Below are 15,231 nucleotides of genomic sequence, written 5' to 3' on the forward strand. Positions count from 1 at the left end.
TTTCCAAAGAGAAATGAAAACATATGTGTAAACAATAATCTGTACACAAATGTTCATAGCAGCGTTATCACAATGGCCAAGAAGTGAAAACAACCCACATATCTATCAGCTGATGAATGGATAAATAAAATACGGTGTATCCATACAATGAACAACTTACCAGCGATAAAAAGGACTGAAGTTCTGACCCATGCTACAGCACAGAGGAACTCTGAGAACATCACGTGAAGTGAAAGAAGCAAAAGACACAAAAGGCCACGCAGCATTATGATTCCAATCACATGAAGTGTCCAGAATAGGCAAATCCATGGAGACAGAAGGTAGATGCATGGTTACCAGGGGCTGGGAGGGATGGAGAGATTGTGGGTGACAACCAAGGGTGTCGGGTTTCTTTCTGCGGTGATGAAAGTGTTTTGGCAAAGAGTGGCAATGGGTGCACAACCTCGTAAACAAACTGGATGGTGCACTTCAAGATGGCGAATTAGATGGCACGTGAATATTAAAGCTGTGAAAAAAAAAAGAGGAGGAGGTAGCTGTGGTGCGACAGGAAGGATGCTGGACCTCGGAACATCACGAAGAGACGTGGCCGAGCTCTCTGCGACCAGGACCTCATGGGCACGATGTGGGAGGACCCAAGCTGCTCCACAAGGGCGGACCGGCGCCAGGCCTGCAGCAAGGGCCAAGTCGGACTTATGGACCTGTGATTCACAACCAGAATAGACACAGCATTTCACGTACAAATATCAAGGGCAAAGGAGCTCTGCCTTTACATTCTCTGAAGAAGTGAAGGAGGCAAATCCAAAAGGAAGCGAAAGGCAGAAAGAAAGCAAATAGAAAAAGGTTAGTGAAGAAACATGATGCAAAGTGTCTCTGACAACTCTAAAGCCCTGTTCTGTTTTGTGTGTGTGTGTTGCAGGGTGGAGGGTGATGGGAGGAACCATCACTTCTCTGGACCTTCATTCCCCCCTCTGTAAACAAACTGCATCTGAGGATTTGCTGAGGTTAAATACAGTGCCTGGACAAGTCAGAAACACGGACACAGGTAAGGACGAGACTCTGCCTCCCGCATGGTCAGCTCCCGTGAGAGGGCCCTGGTACCTGGATCCTGTTGAATATCGTCAGCTTGGACTTGGAGTCCCAGGGAGGATCCGCTGGAGGCCCGGCCGACGATGAGAATGAGGCCATGGCTACCTGGCTTGGAGAAGCCGCACAGCACATATCCATTTTCACCTTCTCCTTCCGGAAGCCTGAAAAGTGCTGGGCCCTGGAGTTGCCAGAGATGAGCCTGTATCCTCGGCCCTTGGAGCAGGCCGGGCCCTCTTCACCTTTTGTGGCCCTGGAAGCCATGCAATTCTCAGCCTGGGCCTGCTTCCCTGCGAGGTGGGCTCTGGATGGCTCCTCTCCTCCTAACTGGGTCTGACGCAGGGCCCCGGGGGAGAAGATGTCCCACGGGCCCAAGGTCCCTTTTGAGGATCTCAACTGCTTGGCCAGAGAGATGTCTGGCTTCCCAGGAGGGTCCAGGGACGACACTGTGAGGGCAGGTGGAGCAGCAGCCACTTTTGGTCTTCCCTTTGTGTCCTGGCTCACGCTGCTGGGGGAGGCTTCTGTGGGGAAAGCAGGTTTGGATTTTCTACTGCGGGTTAGGGATCCCTCTGGCTCAGGGTTCACGGGGCCAGCATGGAGAAAGTCAACAGTGGGCGCCATAGGCGGGGGCTAATGTGGCCACGGCCCCTGCAGTGACTTCAGGGCAATTTGCTTGCCGTCGGGTGTGGGAAGCTGGGAGGAGGCGGCGGCACCTGGGTGTGGGAGGAGATCCGCTGGGATTTGGTGATCATCTGGAACACCTGCATCTGCTCGTGGCTCACCAGAGACTCCTGAGACCTCAGGAACAGCTGCTGGAAGAGCGGAGTGGCATCGGACGGGAGGCCGCTGGACTTTGGGCTGCCCTGGGGGACAGGCTCACCAGGGTTCTGCCACAAGGAGTCGCAGTCGAACTTGCGCCTCTTGGAAGCCCAGGCCTCCCCTGGTTCCTTCAGGAGCGTGAGAGGGAAGGGCGGCCTCCCCTGGTGCCTTCAGGAGCGTGAGAGGGAAGGGCGGCATGGCCTCCAGACAGGTGCCCCGGCTGGGTGAGGGCTCCCCCGCAGGGGAGTCGCTGCTGAGCCCGGGGCCAGGCTCGGAGGCCTCCCGGGACGACACTGCAGAGGGCTTGTGGACGACAAACATACTGTTTCCTTTGCTCTTAGGGCAGCCCGACAGGTTTCAGAGCCACTGGAAACTGTGGCTTGATGGCTGGGAACTGGCGGGGACAGTCTGGCTAAGGAACAGAGGCAGGCAGGCGGGCAGGGGAGCGCCCTCGGGCCAGCCCTCCAGGGATGATGGGGGCTGGAGCAGGGGCAGCTCCGGCTCAGCTGGGTTGGGCCGCTGTTCTCCGCTGCCCACGAGTGGATGGCTGTGAACACGTCCGTGCCCGGCTCCTTCCGTGGGGGACGGGGCTCCTAGGGAACCTCAGTGCCCAGGGCTCCTGGGGCCGCCGGGGTGCTGGCTGGGCCCCAGAAGGAGGACCCTGACGAGGGCAGGGAGGAACAGGCCGTGTTCCTCCCTTCGCCGCTGTCTGAAGGCCCTCCCGGGGCTGGCCCGGGAGAAGGGATCTTCTGGCAGACGATGCTGCTCATGATACAGGACAGGAGGTCTCGGTTGGGCAAGAGGGAGCTGGGGAATGGGGTTTCCGGGGGCACCAGGGACCACAGGCTCGCGGGTGCGGGCTGGCTTGCCACCTCGTGCGTATGGGGTGAGTTCCCGCAGGTCTCCTCCTCCGGGGGGGGGGGCTCCTTGAGGATGCACAGGCCGTGCTGGACCTCGTAGTGCCAGTGCAGGGAGCGGTAGTCGCAGTAGCTCTTGCTGCAGCCCTGCTCAATGCACACAAAGGGCTTGGTCTTCTGGTGAGTGAGCGTGTGCCCAGTCCTGGAATCACATGAGGAGAAAGTTAGTGGGTGTCTTGGCGAGGGTCACTAACTGCAGGAACCCAGGTGTGTCCCCAGGGGGCAGTAGCATCGCAACTCAGAAACTGTGCTCAGACCCTATGAGGAAAGACCCCTGCTACGGCCAAAGCCGTCTGGAAGGGGGAGCTCTTGCCCTCACCCCTAAGCAAACCCCTAATCTGAGATTAAAAAAATCAGTGGGAGCCAAGTCAGAGTTCCCCAAAGTGGGTTCCTAAGGAACACCAGTCTCCAGAGTTGCTCCCTGAGGACTTGGGCTCAGCTGGCAAATAAGTTTGGGAAAAACACTCTTTACTTCTTGGAGGTTCCTAGGAGCAAACTGAAAAGCCACAGAGCAGATAAGGAGAGATCTGTTGAACTTTCCATGTCTCTCAAACTTATTTGCCCACAAAACCATTTTTTTAAATAGACCCGTTTAGCATCCCCGAGAACCAGAGAACCAGAGTTCTGAGAACGCACTTGAGGAAATGCTAACTTGGGGATGATCCTTCCTTGAACAAAGAGTCTTTGCCTTCCCACAGGAGTCCTCTAGACAGTGACCTGGGAGCCCCACAGCAAAAAAAAAAAAAAAGAAAAAGAAAAAGCCAAATTTGCCTATAATTTCTGCAAACATAAACGAATGCAAGTATGTATTATATTTACATCATACTTATATCTGCATTAATATATTATAAATATAAACAAATGGGTAAATCACCCTCTGGGTTCCCAACAATCCTACTCCGGATGGTTCTAATCAATGGGACCCAGTAAATAATGAAACCCTTTCCCAAACGTGGACCCTTGGCCTCCATCTGAAGGAAGCAGCAGAGAGGGCATCTGGAGACCCACTTTCTAGCCCTGTTACCAGCTTGTGACAGGAGTAAATCATTTCCCATCCTTAATGGCGAGAGGGGAGAGGATACAATGAAAGCGGGATCCATCGAAGCGTCAGTAAAGGCTGGGCGAGCTGTAAACATGCAAGGGATCGACCTCTCCCACGTACCAGTCTCTCAGTTTGAAAGTCTGTCTCTCCTCCCTCGGCAGCAAGAAAAGCTTATCATTTCTAAGACATGAAGAACAAATGGAATTCTGCTCCTCTTGCACTGATCCTGCTTTGTAAAGTCAAGTTTAAACAAAAACTGAGTTAATAAAAGGGGGAATTAAAAACGGAAAAAAAAAGAGTGAACACTCCATTGCCATGTTCTAGAAACAGGCATCTCAGAACCCCTTATGCCCTGGTGTTATCCCAACATATATTCCTCATGGAGTGCATATCTGTTCTGCTCAGACACCTACCAGGGACTCTGAAAAGTTCTCTACAGAGTTAGCCAAACTCCCTCCATGACAAAATAGCCTCTGGAGTGTGTTTTTAAAGCACAAGGGTCCTGTCTGCAAATCGCAGCAGCATTCTCCTCACTGGAGTGAATCTGGAGGCTGGGGAGGGCGGGCTGTCCAGGGCAGTGTAGGCCCTGCCCCCCACAAACACTGGCCGTGGGAGGAGAACAGGTTGCACACACCTGGGACACCTGACGGTGGGGGGCGGTGCAGGTGGATGGGAGGGGATGCAAAAGAACCAGGAACACGCCCAGCCCCCAGCAACCCCCTGAATAGACGTCCCGACCAGACTCCTACATACAGGTGGTCCTGACGCTTAAAGGCCTTGCTGAACATTTTGCACACGTGTCTCCTCTCCTGGCTGTGGGTCAGGTAGTGCTTGCTGAGAGGACTGGCGCTGCTGAACACCTTCCCGCAGAGGCTGCAGTCCAGGAGTGGGTTCTGAGGGGACCTGTGCTGCCGCTTTCCTTTCCTTGTGCTCCCAGACGTGGCCCTGACTCCTTCGTTAGCCTCTTTGGGCACCTTGGCCACGCCTAGCCCCAGGTCTAGACAGAGGGAGAAAGCACAGGTTATGACATCCGGGGACATCGGAGCCCAGGCGGAAGCACTCTACCACCCTCGCACCAACTTCAGCAGCCGAGTCCAACTCAGGGAGTTGGCCAAGAACCCCAACTTCAGCAGCTTCACTCGCAGAGAAGACCAGGCTTAGCACCAGGTGAGGGGGAGAAGGGACCCTGGTCAGGCCACTCCTCCAGGGCAGCACCCAAGCTTCAAGCCACACTTGGGGCGTAAGGGAGGGGACAGCAACAGTCTGAGTGCTTCCAGGACAGAGTGACTGGACAGGCAGGACTTCATGACAGTAACATCAACAGCACACTTGCAAGTGCAATCCAGAAATGCACAATGCAAAATCTTAGAAAAGTTTAAGTCCTTTCTCCCAGCCAATTCCACTCTGGGTTTTTTAATTAAGGAAATTAAGGCCGATCTGTACAAATTAACGGAGATCTTGCAGTGAACTGCAAGCGAGTTAACTGCAGCATTGTTTTTCCTGGTGAAATGTGAGAAACCACCTAATAACTGACACGAGGGCAGGTGGGTGACTGTATTCTGGTCTCAATGGTCTATGGCTCAGGCATTTAAGATACAACTGTAGGAAAATATCTGATGACGTGAAAGGATGTTCATGCCATACCACTAAGTGCTGTGCCACTAACAAGAGGATTGCTGAAAAACGGAATGATCTAGTCTTTAGAAGGGACAAATAAATTTGAATACAAACAAACAGAATGGGATTCATTGGTAGCATCATGGATCAACTTAATTTTCCTTTTCCTGTATATCTGAATTTTCCATGTTTATGTACTTCTTGGGTAAATGATAAAAGGTATTTCCACGAATCACCTCATCAGAGGAACAGGTGAAGAGGCTGGGAATGTCCATGTGGGAGAGGGAGATGTCTTCAAGTAGCTGAAGGGCCAGGATGTGGAGGAGGGAGCACACTGCTTCTGTCTTGCTACAAGGGGCAGAGCTAGATTTGATGAATAAAAGGTAAAGAGAGGGACTTCCCTGGTGGCGCAGTGATTAAGAATCCGCCTGCCAATGCAAGGGACATGGGGTCGGGCCCTGGTCCAGGAAGATCCCACATGCTGCGGAGCAGCAAAGCCCGTGCGCCACAACTACTGAGCCTGCGCTCTAGAGCCCACGAGCCACAACTACTGAAGCCCACGCGCCCAGAGTCCGTGCTCCGCAACAAGAGAAGCCACCTCAATGACAAGCCCGTGAACCGCAACGAAAAGTAGCCCCCGCTTGCTGCAACTAGGGAAAGCCCACATGCAGCAACGAAGACCCAATGCAGCCAAAAATAAATAAATAAATTTATATTAAAAAGATGTGTAAAAAAAAGTATAGGGAAGCTGATTTTAAATCACTAGAGACGTAAGGACAGTGGATACAAGACCTAAGAACTCTGCAGGCTTGCTGCTGTGTTCCTAGCTCCTGGGATTCCCATTCCTGTACTCGTAGGCACACAGTAACTATTGGATGGATGAATCATGGAAGAGTTTTCTACCCCTTAAGATGGATTAGACTGCCTCACGTGATAGCAAGTTTAAAAACTGCCCTTCATCTAGGATGCAGCAGAGGCTGGACCCAAGAATCCAACAGGTCAGGGCGTGCATACTGCACTAAAGGACCCCAAATGCTAATTCTCTGTGGCTGAGATGTAGCTTGAGAGACACAGCAGAAAGGAACCTTGACTCTCATCCCAACTCTGTCTCTGGCCATTTGTCACTTAACCTGTCTGGTCTACATCTTCTTCATACGAAAAGCTGCTGTGTTGAGTGGTCGAATGATTCTAACAGTTTAAATGAGGGAAAATAGGACTCCCATGTAGGAAAGTCCTTGCCTTGATAACTTACTTTTAAAATGTTCATTAGAGGACTTCCCTGGTGGCACAGTGGATAAGACTCCGCGCTCCCAATGCAGGGGGCCCGGGTTCGATCCCTGGCCAGGGAACTAGATCCCATATGCATGTGGCAACTAAGAGTTCGCATACCACAACTAGGGAGCCCGCCTGCCACAACTAACACCTGGTGCAACCAAATAAATAAATAATAAGTATTATTTTTTAAAAAGATGAGTATTTAAAATAAATAAATAAAAATCAAATCAAATCAAATCAAATGCTCATTAGGACCTCCCTGGTGGCACAGTGGTTAAGAATCCGCCTGCCAATGCAGGGGACACGGGTTCGAGCCCTGGTCTGGGAAGATCCCACATGCTGCGGAGCAACTAAGCCCGTGCGCCACAACTACTGAGCCTGCACTCTACAGCCCGCAAGCCACAACTACTGAGCCCACGTGCCACAATTACTGAAGCCCGTGCACCTAGAGCCCGTGCTCTGCAACGAGAAGCCACCGCGATGAAGAGCCCGTACACCGCAAAGAAGAGTAGCCCCCGCTCGCCACAAATAGAGAAAGCCCGCGTGCAGCAACGAAGACCCAACGCAGCCTAAATAAACAAACACAAGGTTTTCTCTAAAAATAAATAAATTAATTAAATGCTTATTAAAGCAACTGTTAAACTAGAGAACAAAATGTGGTTTCAAAAAAATTGGCAGGGACACTGAAAAACAGGCACATTGAGTCACTGGCCCGGGAAGCCACTTGCTCTTCCCAGAAAGCATGTGCACAAGCTCTAAAACTGTGTGTGTTCTCCGACCAGCAAGCCTACTTCCTAGGGAGGAATATGTGCGAAGAACTCATCCAAGAGAAAAGTCAATGGACAAGTTATTCACAGATCCACTCTAACAGTCTATCAGGCAAGAATATGGTCCGACAATACAATGGAATAACCATTACAATGACAACCGAATAGTCTACCTTCATATAAGAAAGCAGACTCACTAAGTTTTAGAAACTTCAAATGAATTAGACACTTAATACATCTCTGCAAAACCATGTGTACCCTAGTGGCCTCACCTACGTTTTTTAAAAATCCACGTGTGGGAGCCATGGTGGGGATTTTAATTGTTATTACTTTTCTTTATTTTCTAACTTTTCTATACAAATATATATCACTTTCTAATTAAAATATATAAGCATGTCCATTTGTATGAATCTGAATTTAAGTTAGAGAAGTGTAAAGAGTTAAAATTTAACGTTCAGTGGATTTTTTTAAATAAGGTAACCAAAAAAAAAATCCTCAAGTTTAAAACAAATTAGGAAAAATTGAACTAGATTAATGCTTTGTAACATTCACTGGGGGGCACAGACCCATATGAAAATCTGGTGAAATATCACAGTTTCTCTGCCCAGCAAAACGCACACGTACTCACCCTAGCAGCATTTTTAGGTAATTTCTGTGGTTCAGGTTGAGAACCTGAATTACTGTAACCAGGCCTGGCCCAGCACCTGCAATACCAAGGATGGCCTTGGTTTCTAGGATTTCACATTTAGCCATGGTTCCAACACGGGGACAAGGCTAACGGCCTGTCTACATTGTGTGGAGTGCGGGCCTCGGCAGTCTTTCATTCTAGCGAGTATGCAGGACAGTTCTTGAGCTGCTGATCCCAATTAACATTGACATTTGTTCTGCAGGGCTGTTCCGGATGTGGCCTTCCATGCGTGTGGTGTGATTATAAATACGAAGGAGCTCTAAGCAACTTACCCAAGAACCCATGAAGTGGGTTAAAAACAAAGGTAAACCAAAAGGTGATGTAACCAACGTCTCTGACTGTTCCACTAGTTCTCCCTTTGCTCCTCCGCTGCGGAAGAGAAAGACTTAGAACTGCATCAATGGACTGTGGGAAGGTATTCTAACAGTAGTGGTAAAAATCACTACCATCTGTCCAGTGCTTCCCAGCCTGCAAAGCGCTTTTACTTTCATTTCTTCTTTTGCTTCTTACCGCTGGCACTCTGGGGGGAAAGCAGAGTGGGTATTATTGTAAGGCAGTCTGAGATTCCGGATCTGCATACTCCACCAGCGGCTTCATGGAGTCACTGTCCTTCCCTGAATACACGGACAGGGCATCCAAGTTGTCCTCCAGCATCTCGCTGGGCGCGTCAGGCATCAGGAGGCTGGGCTCCAGGTCCAAGTGGCTCAGGCCGTCGTACAGCAGGTCTCGTGAGCCAGGCCCCAGATCCCGGTTGAGGGTGTCACTGCATTTGAGTGCCTGGCTCTCGGGAAACGAAGGGAGGTGCATCTCGGATGGAAGGGTGCCCTTGTCCCCCAGGCTGCACTGGTCCATGGCTCTCCACTACCAGGTCTCAGCCAACAGCTACTCTCTAGACAAGCAAGGCTGTGTAAGGAGTCAGGGAGGAGAGAGCTCTTGGTGGTGTTTATTTCCTGAGAATGAACGAGGAGGAATCACAATTATGAGATGGCAACACACATGGTGGATAGAGCGTGGACTTGGAATTCAAACAGACCTGTATGGGGGTTTGTTCTCGGCCACTTAACAGCCACATGACCTTGGGCAAGTCACTTAAGGTCCATGAGCCCTCGTTTCCTCATCTGTAAACTGAGCGTAAGAGTACCTCCATCATAAGAGTGTTGTAAGGAAATAGCAACCGAAATGTCCATCAACAGACGAATGGATAAAGAAGATGTGGTACATATATACAATGCAATATTACTCAGCAATAAAAGAGAACAAACTAATGCCATCTGCAGCAACATGGATGGACCTAGAGATTGTCATACTGAGTGAAGTAAGTCAGACACAGAAAGACAAATATCATATGATATCACTTATATGTGGAATCTAAAAAAAGGGGGATACAAATGAACTTATTTATAAAACGGAAGTAGAGTCATGGATGTAGAAAACAAATTTATGTTTACCAGGGGATGGTGGGGGGAAGGGATAAATTGTGAGATTGGGATTGACATACACACTACTATATATAAAACAGATAACTAATAAGAACCTACTGTATAGTACAGGTAACTCTACTCAATACTCTGTAATGGCCTCTATGGGAAACGAATCTCAAAAAAGAGTTGATATATGTATATGTATAACTGATTCACTTTGCTGTACACCTGAAACCAACACAACATTGTAAATCAACTATACCCCTACAAAAATTTTTAAAAAAGAAGAAGAAGAAAAAAAAAGATTGTTGTGAGGAATAAATGAAAGGATTTTGGCAACATGGTGGACTAAACTGACCTCTTTCTCCAACTATAAACACATAGAGATATGAGAAAAGACCATTTTTAATACAGAGTCAAGCTCAAGAGACAGGTAAGACCCCAAGTGCCAGCAACAATGAGGAAACTCAAAGCCACAGGTGCGAGCACAAGTTGGCCCAAGGGGAAAGTCAGACTCCAATACAGGGCCTGGAACTGTCATCCAATACGGTGGCCACCAGTCACATGTGGTGATGACACACTTGAAATGTGGCCCCGAATTGAGACCTGCTGTGAGTGTCAAATACACTGGATTTGGAAGACTTAGTACCCCAAATAATTCATTTTCATATTGATTACATGTTGAAATGAGAATATTTCGGATCTACTGGCTTAAATGTAATATGTTATTAAAATTAATTTCATCTACCTCTTTATTTTTTAATGTGGCTATCTGCAAATTTTAAATTATATACATGGCTCATATTATATTTCTCTTAAAGGGCACTACCCTGGAGGCTGGGACCTGAGGTTGTAACAAACACATGGAAAAGGAAACAGGGACTTGAGTTCACAGGCAAGGGAGACCTGGGACCCTGGAAGAGCCAAGCCATCCACAGGAAAACTAAATAAATGAAAGAAAAACACCGCACACAAGCCTTGAAAAGCATCACAAGAACTAGTTCAAAACAGGACGAGAGACAACAAAACCTAGCAGAGAAAAGAAGACACAAGGGGCAAGGACTTTTTTAAAAGAAACAAATGAAACTTCTAGAAATGAAAGACTTTTAAATTTAAAACTCACTGGGAGGGTTAAACAGCAGATAAACAGTGCTGAAGAGACAAATAATGAACGGGCAGAGCAATCTGAAGATAATTCTCCCCCAGAATTCAGTGCAGAAAGAGAAACAAATGGAAAATACAAATGAAGAAGCAAATGCAAAAGTCCAACATATGCCTAAAAGGGGTCCTGAAAGGGAAGAGGAGAGGATGGAGAAGACATGGTACCTCAGGATGGCGGAGGGATTTCCAGAACTGCGGAAACACAGGGCTCCAGACTTAAAGATATGATTCTTGAAGGTATATGGTTAATCATGAACAAGCACTGCAAGGCCAGAGCAGGACAAAAAAAAAAATGAATTCACTCCTCGACACACAAGCAGAACTGCAGAACCCTAAAGACCAAGAGAAAACCCTAAAGACTACCAGGAAGACCAGGCAGATCCTTTACAACTTCTCAACAGAAACGAGGCTAGAAGACAAGGACTACCACCACCTGCAGACTGAGGAAAGGCAGGAGTCAGCGCAGAACTCAATGCACAGGAAAACCAGTATTCAAGAGTCTACACAGACTTTTCCAGACAAGGCATAAGACTGTACCTTGTAGACTTTGGCTCAAACACTACCACAGGTTTTGAATCATTTAGTAAAAACAAAAAGAAAGATGAAGATTAACTTCATACTTTAAGTATTCACACTCAAAGAATCTAACCGTAACCGCCAGACAAAAGGAATAAACTATGTAACATGTAAACTAGTAGAATTGATCCTAAAAAGAAAAAGGGAGAAAAGAGTCAAAATATTAAAATCAGAAATTAAAGAAGGGACATCACTCATGATCTTACAAAATTAAAAGGATTGTAAAGGAATACTATAAACAACTGCATGCCAACAAATTAGGCAACTCAGAGAAAAACGGACAGATTTCTAGAAAGATAGAAATTACCAAAACTGACTCGAGGAAACAGACTATCTGAAAAGACCTATAAGGGTAAAAAGCTTGAATTACTAATTGAAAAACTTCCCACCCATGCCAGCCTAGAAACAGTGAAAACAATCTACCTTGTCTGAACTGTGGAAAATAGTAAGGTTTACAGCAACCAAGCAAACACTTATCAAGAGAAAGGTGAATGAACCACCCCCGCTTCCCCACTCTCCAGCTCAGCAGTGATTCTGAAGACAGCACCCCCCTTCTCTTGTGGGTTCCTGGTGTGGGAGGCAGCAGACAGGACCTTGTTCTCAAAGAACTGAGGCTGTCTGTCCTGACCTGTCAAATAGCTGCTGAAGGTCTAATGAAAAGGTGTTGCCTTTGGGAGTTGCCTTCTGAGTTGTGTCTAACTCAGAATTTGCTCAGAGCAGAGAGTGGCCATGGGGAAGGCATTTGTCAAAAACATTCAAGGCAGTCAACCAGTCACTGCAGCCTGGGGCAAAGGATATTAACTGAGGCCGACAACAGACAGCACTGAAAGACAGGGAGAAAAGCTGGAGAGTGAGATGCTTTGGGGAACAAGGGCTCTGAAAGGGCTCCACACTGGCAGTTTCTTACAAAGCTAAACATAAACAGGGCCTTACCATACCATCCAGCCATCGCACTTCTAGGTATCCACCCCAATAAGCTGAAAACTTATGTCCATACAAATGTTTATAGCAGCTTTATTCATAACTGCCAAAAACTGGAAGCAACCAAGATGTCTCTCAACAGAAGAATGGATAAACGAACTGCAGTACATCATATAATGGGATATTATCCAGCAATAAAAAGCAAAGAGCTATTGGACTTCCCTGGTGGCGCAGTGGTTAGGAGTCCGCCTGCCGCTGCAGGGGACACGGGTTCGATCCCTGGTCCGGGAAGATCTCACACGTCGCGGAGCAACTAAGCCCGTGCGCCACAACTACTGAGCCCACGTGCCACAACTACTGAAGCCCGCGTGCCTGGAGCCCACGCTCCGCAACAAGAGAAGCCACCGCAATGAGAAGCCCGTGCACCGCAATGAAGAGTAGCCCCCGCTCGCCGCAACTAGAGAAGGCCTGCGCACAGCAATGAAGACCCGATGTAAGCTGTAAGCTGCCTGCTGAATGTTGAAGGCCTGTCCCAACACTCACCCAGAGGTCAACTGCAGAGACTGTGAGTTGTCTGATGTGGGGTTTGTTTGTTTTGCTTTGAACATTTAAGGAAATCTCTGTCAAATGTCTCTTTGGACACTTAAGGAAATCTCTGTCAAATCTCAGAAGAGAGACTTCACTGACCACGCGTGACAAAAAATACAGTCTTTCTAAAAATAGCCTAGAGAAGTCACTAAACGAACAAACAATTAGAACCCACACTGGACAACAGCAAAGCCTGGGGTGGAGGTGCGGGGGAGAATCTGATTCCCAGAGGTACCATATTATAATATTCAAAATGTCCAGTTTTTCAACAAAAAGTTATGACGTATGCAAAGTATGGAGAGGGCCATCCATTTCACATAAATGGCATCAAACAATATGCAGCCTTTTCTGTCTGGCTGCTTTCCCTAAGCATAGCATTTTCGAGTTTGATCCCCTCCCTTGGGGCACATATCATCACTTTATTCCCTTTTATGGATGAACACTATTCCACTGTGTGGATAGAACACATTTTCTTCATCCATTCATCTGCTGATGAGTATTCGGGTTGTTTCCATTCTGGGCTATCACGCGTAATTCTGTCCATAGCGAGACATTTAATAAACGCTTGACGACTCACTGATAAATCGAGTGGATCCTAGAATAACTGGAGTTTGGGCTAGTTTCCTAGGCCATAGGTTTCGACTGTTTTTAAACCTTTCATGTTGCAATGGAATAGACTAGCTGCAAGTGTAACGTCTGAGTGTCACATTATGTGTCCACCTGTGTGTCTGTGTTAAGTAGCCTACTGAGGGGGCTCAAATTAAAGTTCAGTGCAGGTCTGAAATCCTGTACCAGAACTCCGGGACCCAAGTGAGTTTCAGAATTCACAATCTGAGGGATTCAGAAAGGTAAATCAATGCATACGCCACACTGTAAGTAACCGCCAGTGGGTCCAGGGCAGCACCTGGTGACCAAGTCATTCTTTCTGCATTGAAACCCTGACAGCTCAGAGTAAACAGAATAAATAAAGACAGGAACGAGCAATATGTGAGTTCAGGTGTGGCCACAAAGAGGTCTGAGCCACCTCAGCATTTTCAGAGCTTCTGGGAATTCTAAATTGCAGACAAGGGAATGTGGATGACAGAAGTTTATATTTTAAGGCAAAGTGAATTTCTCTGCCAATTCCAAAGTTTCTTCTACAGTGCTGCTCTAAAGTGTTCCCAGTACTCCAAGGGGAAAAGAGCCCATCTCCTTCACCTCCCGACTATAAAAACAAGCAAATAATATAAAACATAAAGCATTACTTAAAAGGAACATAAAGCAACGTCTTCTAAAGTAAAGCTGTAAGCGTTTTCTCCTGGTCAGGCAGCACACCAAGTGCTCTTCGGGCCTTAATTCACTCACCCCTCGCAACGACCCCGAGGTCGGTTCTATCATTACTCCCACTTTGCAGAGAAGAAAAGGGACTCTGAGAGGGTAAATCATTTGTCCACAGCCACACAACTAACAGGTAGTTGAACCAGATCTTAAACCCAGATTATTATTTTTTTTGGATATATTTTTTTTTTTGCGGTACGCGGGCCTCTCACTGTTGTGGCCTCTCCCGTTGCGGAGCACAGGCTCTGGACGCACAGGCTCAGCGGCCATGGCTCACGGGCCCAGACACTCCACGGCATGTGGGATCTTCCCGGACCGGGGCACGAACCCGTGTCCCCTGCATCGGCAGGCGGACGCTCAACCACTGCGCCACCAGGGAAGCCCAAACCCAGATATCTTGACTTTAGAGCTTGTGTTCTTACCCGCTGCACAATACTGACTCCCTATAAATTAATCTGTAGACCGCACTGCACCAATTATACTAGAAAACACAAACGGTGCCAGTGGGGGCGGGGTGGAACACAGGATTATGTCTCGGGATTTCCCCAATGCCGAAATCGCCTTCCTTCCAACATACTCCTACAGTCCATAGAACAAACTGGTCCGGTTACAACCTCAGGCAGGCACGCCAGAAGTCCAAAGGCTGGGCTTTGACAGTTACATCCTTTTCCAGATAGTAAAACAACACCCCCCCCGCCCCCCCCGCTCAACCAGTACTGAACTTGCTCTTGTTCTGTCAACAGATACATTCAATTCAACAAGTTTTAGCACCTTCTATGCACAGAGCTCCCCGCTACTCCCTGTAGGGCAGGGTTTCTGGTCCCCGGGAGACATTCCCAAGCGTCCAACTACTCTTTACAAGAATTTTGTAATTTTGTGCTTTCGTTTTGAGAACAATCTAAACAAGAAAATCTGTAGATCTGGATTACTGGATTACCACTTTGTAACCCAGTAATACGACCATTTGGTTTCAATGCCCGGGCTTTGTTTATGATTGCACTAATGCCACTGACGCTGACTAGGACTACTTTAATTGCCG

At 47.8% G+C, this 15,231-nt stretch overlaps 1 pseudogene across 1 annotated transcript in view; it reads right to left on the reverse strand.

The window, feature by feature from the left end:
• Positions 1 to 15,231, reverse strand: part of LOC309794541 (zinc finger protein 541-like) — a 192,689-nt pseudogene that overhangs the window by 172,615 nt on the left and 4,843 nt on the right. Inside the window, exons 2-4 of the transcript in view lie at positions 8,754 to 9,158; positions 4,615 to 4,858; positions 1,099 to 2,961 (exon numbers count right to left, since the gene is read on the reverse strand). The product of the transcript in view is annotated as a zinc finger protein 541-like (transcript). The remainder of the gene's footprint in view (positions 1 to 1,098; positions 2,962 to 4,614; positions 4,859 to 8,753; positions 9,159 to 15,231) is intronic.

The sequence above is a fragment of the Mesoplodon mirus genome, assembly GCF_964341445.2.
Source record: "Mesoplodon mirus genome assembly, chromosome: 19".
In the NCBI taxonomy this organism is placed as follows: domain Eukaryota; kingdom Metazoa; phylum Chordata; class Mammalia; order Artiodactyla; family Ziphiidae; genus Mesoplodon; species Mesoplodon mirus.